This window comes from Musca autumnalis, unplaced genomic scaffold (assembly GCF_047663935.1).
Source record: "Musca autumnalis isolate F117 unplaced genomic scaffold, ASM4766393v1 scaffold_5, whole genome shotgun sequence".
In the NCBI taxonomy this organism is placed as follows: Eukaryota; Metazoa; Arthropoda; class Insecta; order Diptera; family Muscidae; genus Musca; species Musca autumnalis.
This window is the reverse complement of record NW_027412088.1, coordinates 113088492-113096830: the sequence shown is the minus strand read 5'-3', so window position 1 is coordinate 113096830 and position 8339 is coordinate 113088492.

Below are 8339 nucleotides of genomic sequence, written 5' to 3'. Positions count from 1 at the left end.
GATATTATTTATTTATTTATTTATTTATTTATTTATTTATTTATTTATTTATTTATTTATTTATTTATTTATTTATTTATTTATTTATTTATTTATTTATTTATTTATTTATTTATTTATTTATTTATTTATTTATTTATTTATTTATTTATTTATTTATTTATTTATTTATTTATTTATTTATTTATTTATTTATTTATTTATTTATTTATTTATTTATTTATTTATTTATTTATTTATTTATTTATTTATTTATTTATTTATTTATTTATTTATTTATTTATTTATTTATTTATTTATTTATTTATTTATTTATTTATTTATTTATTTATTTATTTATTTATTTATTTATTATTCATACATAGTAATGCAAAACTTTACTTTCACTTTATGATTCACATCAATAACTTTTTCTCCATTATTTTCTACCACTATTTAGCAATAAGTTAATATAAAATTGGAATACAAAATATTGATTAAGGCAGTAAATCAATTTTCTAATTGGTTTTCGAGATATACTCCACGGAAAACCCTTGATATGTCGAACATATTGTCCAATAGACACTTCATTTTATGTACTTCTAATCCGCACGATAATGAATTTGTAATCCTTTTGAATACGAATTCCAAAACACAGGCATGGCATAAGGAAGGAATTCAGTTTTACTGGAAGTTTCTCTCAAAGAGCGTATTCAAACAAAAAATTTTAAATATTTCTTCAGATAGCTTGTTGATAAAGTACATTTTCAGTACAGAACCTTCAGAACAATATCAGTTTTCATTTGAAATTTCAAAAACAAAAATTATTCTAGAGAAAAAATCTCAATAATTTGTTAAAATAGCTCAAAAAATTTTGCCGGGTCAAACCAAATAGGGGGCCCCCCGTGCCCCCGTGCCCCTGCGTACGATTCTCGCCTGTATCGTTGGACCTCCTCCTATAGAACGTGAACGTTTTGATATGCCTGCGTGTGTCAGGCCTACCCACCAGATGATGATTGGGGTGGGTCTTAGGGTAACACCCAAGCAAGAACTGGAACGAAAGCATCTCATTGTGCTGCTGTACTGTCATCTCATGTATATGGTCCACTGAAGACATGAGGAGGCATCCTGATGCTGTTCTCAGGGCAGCATCCTTACAAGTTTGAATATTTTTCCTTTGTGTATCAACCCAAGTACTGCCGGATAGGAACTCAAGGACCTTGTTCCTACTTTTCAGTTTGTCGCAGATTGCTGCACGCTGACGACGTGAGCGTAGTGTCGAATGTGACCTCTAGATTTTTGGGGCAGTTTGAGGTCGGAATTCTGCTACCATCGACCACGATATTCAACTCTCTTCCAAACTGCGCCGTCCATGTGGTGAACAGAGTGGCCGTAGATTTAGTGGTGGATATCTGCGTATTACTCGCGTGGAAAAGGTGGTAATATCGGTTAAATAGAAGTTCAGTCTCTGACAACGTTCGTGAGGCCAGGATCGTGCAATCATCCGCATACGTTACGATCTCGATGTCATCTTGGGGGGGGGGGGGGGGGGTATACAAAAGAGGCAGAGGTTAAACAGTTCCGGAGATATCACCCCACCTTGGGGAACTCCCTGTTTCACTCTACGTAGACTTCTTGTTTCTGAATTCCACGTAAGACTGGCGTCCACACATATAATTGATTATCCAACGTTTCAGATTGTTTGCTCAATGTCAACAAACATCGTGGAGTGCCTGACAGTATCAAAGGCTTTTGATAAGTCATGCGCCACCATCACTTTTCTGTTACACGGCTTATCCTGGTTGGTTGAGGCTGTGCTGCCTACGGTATCCATGCCGATGATCAGCAACTACATATATAGCTTCTGACGCTGGGGAGGACTAAGGTCTCTAGGTTCTTTGCTACAGGCGATAAAAGCGAAATCGGCATGTACGATTCACTTTTGCTAGCATCCTTGCCTTGCTTCAGTAGCGGGACCACCCTGCTCAATTTCAAGACTTCGGGAACAATGGGGATGACTAGCGACAAGTTGAGAATTTTAGTGAGATACTCCACTCCCGGCTCATTCCGCTGTTTCAGCATTACCATGGAGATTCCATCAGGGCCCAACGCTTTGCATGATTTAGCGTTCATGATGGCATTCGCAACATCATCCATTGTAAACTGTAGTGGTTCATCCTCGGCAGGAAGAGATCTGATGCGATGTAATATTCTTCTCTTCGCCCTGTTGCTCTCGGTGTGCTCGACAAACTGTCGATTGAAACGACTTGTGCACCTCTTCGGTCTTCAGTCAACGTAACGTCGACAAACATGACTGAGGTGCTATCTTCCCTCTTTCCAGGGTTTGAGAGTGACTTAACCGTGCCCGTCGCTTCTGCCGGGAAGTTTGGTCTCAATTCGGGTATTCGACCAGTATATATATATGTCGTGCGGCTGCAGCAGTGATGATGTCTCGGAACGTCCTTTCCGCTAACCTGTCATCGGAAGGATTGGGGAGATCTCTGAAGCGGTGATTAGTGAACGGCCAATCAGCTTCCCATGATTGATTAATGTACGGCGATCAGAGGTAATGAAATGGGGCGGTCTGCTGATGGAGACAATTATGAGGAGAAGGTTTGATCAAAGAAAAATGACGGGTTGTCAGGTAACGCCATTAATCAGACCAGGTGACACGATGGTTATGTCCGTCGAACTATGACAATCTCCTCTAATTCTGGTAGGAGCGTCCTAATTGACCGTGCAAACGTAGAGCTATCAATCTGCTCAGCCAACACTGTACCGCTCTGGTCGTTTCCGAGGATCGAATGCCACAACTCATGATGTGCATTAAAGTCCCCCAAGACCAGGCGGTTATGACCTACCAAATACAGCTATTTACCGGGATGTATACGTTCAGCAACTCTACCTCGGCAGTTCCACACCTAGCTGCTACCCCCACATATTCCATGTACTGGTCCTTAGAGACAGGCTCAAGCAAGATAGGTCTGTATTGGATAGACTGGTGCAATAGGAAAGCTAATCCCCAACCCCAATTCTGGTGCGATCCTTCCTCACTAGTACTTGGTTTCCTGCACCGCCACGACCTTGATCTTCTTCCGATTCATGAAGTCCACTATTTTCTCAAACATACCACGGAGTCCATTGCAATTAAATAGCAAACAAGGTTGGGGGACTGCGGGGGAGTTTCGTAATCCGACGCTGTGGGGACTGTGTTCACGCAGTATAGTGCCTGTCGTAGTCCCTCCCGTGGATCTGGGTTCAACACCCTAGGGGATGTATAGCACTGAGTCATGGACAATAAAGGCCAGGGTACATAAGCTGCCTCGCCTGGTTGCCTTGCTTTCCTAGTCCATATTTACATTAGGCAATTTTGCTTGCGGCAATTGTCAGTTTGTCGGTGAGAGTGGGTGTTGAGAAGAAAAGGATTACTACATGCCTCACCTCTCTCTCTATATAACTGACAATTGCCGCAAGTAAAATTGTCTAATGTAAATATGGACTAGGAAAGCAAGGCAACCAGGCGAGGCAGCTTATGTACCCAGGCCTTAAAGGCAATTCAAAGAAAAATATGAAATCAATTCATTTTTGGAGGAAAATTTCAAGATCTCGAGTATTGACTGAAGGCTTTGCTACACACTAGTCATATACCCTAGACAGACGGCAGCATTAAATTGCATTAACTGCCTTAATTCAAATTAAGTCGTGCGTTATACACATTCTTAATGCACAAAATCAAACTGAATTTAAAGGGCATTTAGGTATTTCAATATGGTAATACCTTAGAAGAGAGCCAATATTCATATGAGGGAGAAAGACTATTCATACTCTGAGACACAAGGAAAACAAAAAATACCGTGCAAACAACAACAAAACAGCAATCAGCTGTTTCGTAAATGCAGAAACTGTCGTGCGTTATTCACATTCTTAATGCACAAAATCAAACTGAATTTAAAGAGCATTTAGGTATTTCAATATGGCAATACCTTAGAATAGAGCCAATATTCATATGAGGGAGAAAGCAATATTCATGCTCTGAGACACAAGGAAAACAAAAAATGCAGTGCAAACAACAACAAAACAGCAATCAGCTGTTTCGTAAATACAGAAACTGTCGTCTGTCAGGCTAAAATTAAATGCACCTCTTAATGCAAATTAACGCTGTCGTCTGTCTAGGGTAATACACACGTATACACGAAGATAGTGAATGGAGCCTTTTATGAATACTACCAAAATACTTTGACCGTATTTTATTTCAAGTTGAACAAATTCAACTATGACAGCACGTATAAATTATACGGTATAATATGTTTTGTGTACGAATGAAAAATTTTAAAAAAGTTTAATATTGTTACGAATGTAACTGATAGGTTTAGGTTAATTTAGTTTAATTTCCGTTAATTTAAAAATTTGAATTGTAACGTAAAGTTTTTATTACGCAGTTACTTTATTTAAGCAACAACAACTACCATGTAGAACTCTCTTCATTATTCTAGATGTTACTTTACCTTTTATTAATGTGCTTTTGTCTGTTTTGCCATAATCATGTAATTATCGTTTAGTTGCTACTTCTTCCATGCATTTGTTTGTTGTTGTAATTACGTCATTACCGTGCTTGTCGTCCGCCTGTATTCCCCCCATGTATGTATGTGAGTATGGTTGTTCGCTTAGTGCGAATGTGCGTCTGTGTGTTCGTTGCACAGATTCGAGGTGTTGCCAGACTTTCTGGATAATTCTAGACCAAGGAGACTTTGGGGTATAAATACAGGGGAACTGGCAATGACGAGTGAGTTGTGTTTTAAGCGTTGAACTGAACATATCGGTTAAAGAATAGCTGCGTGCTAACTAGAGACTTGCTGTGTGCTTAGTAATTAAAGTCGGTTCCGAATAAGTGTAATAAAGTAAATAAAGCATTGTAGAAACGTAATCTAAAACGAACCCTGTTTTATTTGGTACAAATCGTATCGGGGAATAAAACAACGTCTACACGGAGATTAGTTAAACCTAATTCCGTAACAATTGGTGTCAGCAGTGAGATTACGATCATCCTACAATGAAGTTTAAGGATCTACGAGTGGAAGACTTGAAGAAGGAGCTAAGTAAGTTGGAGTTGTGTTTTACTGGCAGCAAGGCCGAACTACAAAAACGCTTGTTGGAAGAGTTCGAGCGCCGTGGAATGAACATCGATGAATATGAGTTCGACGGTAAGGAGGAAGTCGAGTTATCGGCAAAGGGCGAATCCAGCGTTGAGGAAGTTTCGTCGGTAGCTGCCAGGGGTGACGATTTGAAATCAATGCTGGCTATGATGATGCTGGAAATGAATAAGAAAAATGAAGAAACTTCCAGACTTATGACGGAAATGAAATCTGACAACTGTAAGATGTTAGAAGAGATGTCTAGAAAGAATGAAGAAAATTCCAAAATGATGGAGAAATTGGATGCTAAAATGGAAGAAAATTCCAGAAAGAGTGAAGAATATTCCAGGAAATTAGAGGAAAAATTAGAGGTAAATTCTAGAACAATTAACGAGAAACTCGAGAACATCACGATGGTGATTGAAAAGAGAGTAGAAAACGTGGAGGTACAAATTAAAGAGTTGGATAAAAAGATTTTGTCTGTTGACGAGAAATTTCTGGCTCAAGATGAGAAGATTCTGGGCATAGAAAAGAAAATGTCGGAACTGGAAATTAAAGGCGGTCCAGTGAGAGCTATCCATAACGCGTTAAAAATTAAGCCTCCATTGTTCGACGGCTCTACCTCTTTCAATGTGTTCAAATTACAGTTCGAGACAGTGGCTGTTAGAGATTCTTGGAACGACAACGAAAAGGCGGTATCACTCCTTATGGCATTGAAGGGTGATGCTGCTGACGTATTGCAGAGTGTTCCCGCCGCTTCTAGGAACAACTATGGAGATATAATGGCTGCTCTTGAACGTAGGTACGGTAGTGAACACAAGCAAGAGATCTACCGAATGGAACTGAGGGGAAGAGTCCAGAAGCCAAATGAGACCTTACAAGACTTTGCGGCTGATATAGAGCGATTGGCGCAGCTGGCATATCCAGGAGAGACACATCCATTGGTGGACCGCATAAAGATTGAGACATTTGCTAGTGGTATTCGTGATCCAGAGATAAAATTTGCGACGTATGCGGCACCGATAGGAACATTTGCAGAAACTGTGTCATTTGCCCTGGCCCAAGAAACCGCGAGGATGCTGGTGAAACCTAAAGCTTACAACGTGCGGAGGCTGGAAGTCGAGGACAACAATTCCCAGACCGTTGTCGACCTGCTGAAAGATGCACTAATGCGTGTGAAACGAGGTGCTGGCAGAACGAAAAAGACGTGCTACAACTGTCGGAAAACTGGACACTTGGCCCGAGAATGCAGATTGAGACAAGCAAGGCCCAGATCCTCCTCACCGCCTTCAAAAAGCGACGACCAACTGGTGGCCAAGAATCTGGAAAGAGAGACATCAGGTGAATCAACAAAAGTGAATTCCGTCAATCACGAGGCGCCGCTGGCAGATGAAGAAAACGATGGTCCCACCATCTCTATAGCCATAGTCCAACAGAAGAATCACAACTTAACGGTTAAATGCTTTATCAATGGTGTATTGCGTACCTTGACATTGGACACCGGTGCAACAAAGTCCATTATTAGGCCGGATTTGGTTAAAGGGAAAGTATTGCCGTTAAATGGAGTCAAATTGCGAACGGCCACAGGCGAGACGACAACGGTACATGGAAAGGCCTACCAAAGGCTGAGCATGGGTAGAAAATCTGTAAATTATGATTTTGTAGTGGCCGATATTATGGACGAAGTTATACTTGGTGTAGACTTCATGATTGCCTTCGATATCAACCTGGACATAAAGCACCGTGTGATGACATGGTCCAATGTGGAAATACCGATAAGTGTGGGCTACAACGAGGAAAGCAAACATCGCCCGAAGGCAGAATCCGGCGAGATCGCTGTCGATGTCCGTACGCTGAAGGTGGAAGCCGCCGACAATTGGCCCGTAGGAAAGCGGAAAAATCCAGCAACGAGGACGAAAAAGCGAAGGTGTACGTCGAGGAAAGGTCCATCGAAAAGCGGCCGTACAACAAGGAAGGACAAGTCCGATGAAGACCAGGTGGCACTTAGAAAGGTGACCACAAAGCAAGAAGGTATAACGTCAAGATTCCTGGAGAGAAAGCAACGTCGTCCAGAAGAGCAAAAGACCAAAGCTGACGCAGTAGAGGGTACATCTAAATCGGTTGCCACCACTACGGAACGAGAATTGCGTCTAGTCAATAGGAACAGGCTTAAGCGGGAGGCAGTGTTACCAATGCCCATACCACCGAGAGGGAACTGTGCCTATTCGGGACGAACAGGCTTAAGCGGGAGGCAATGTTACGAATGTAACTGATAGGTTTAGGTTAATTTAGTTTAATTTCCGTTAATTTAAAAATTTGAATTGTAACGTAAAGTTTTTATTACGCAGTTACTTTATTTAAGCAACAACAACTACCATGTAGAACTCTCTTCATTATTCTAGATGTTACTTTACCTTTTATTAATGTGCTTTTGTCTGTTTTGCCATAATCATGTAATTATCGTTTAGTTGCTACTTCTTCCATGCATTTGTTTGTTGTTGTAATTACGTCATTACCGTGCTTGTCGTCCGCCTGTATTCCCCCCATGTATGTATGTGAGTATGGTTGTTCGCTTAGTGCGAATGTGCGTCTGTGTGTTCGTTGCACAGATTCGAGGTGTTGCCAGACTTTCTGGATAATTCTAGACCAAGGAGACTTTGGGGTATAAATACAGGGGAACTGGCAATGACGAGTGAGTTGTGTTTTAAGCGTTGAACTGAACATATCGGTTAAAGAATAGCTGCGTGCTAACTAGAGACTTGCTGTGTGCTTAGTAATTAAAGTCGGTTCCGAATAAGTGTAATAAAGTAAATAAAGCATTGTAGAAACGTAATCTAAAATGAACCCTGTTTTATTTGGTACAAATCGTATCGGGGAATAAAACAACGTCTACACGGAGATTAGTTAAACCTAATTCCGTAACAATATGTTTTTATTGAGGTCTTGTGTTTTATACGCGATTTCGGTCTTAACGTATTTGGGTAATACGGACGCCCCAAGAGCGCTTTTGTGGTAAGATGGTTAATTATTTTAGTACGTCGCGTTGAATATTAGGTATGGGCGTTATGTTTACTGTTGTGTATGTACACATCATGATGTTTTCATAAACAAAAATCAGTTGACTGTTAAATCCAGTGTAAGATTTATGTAAATCAGCTATAAGTGACTGCTTTGAACGAACCAAAAGTGTATACCCCACTTTATACTCGCAAGATGAAAAAACGGCGT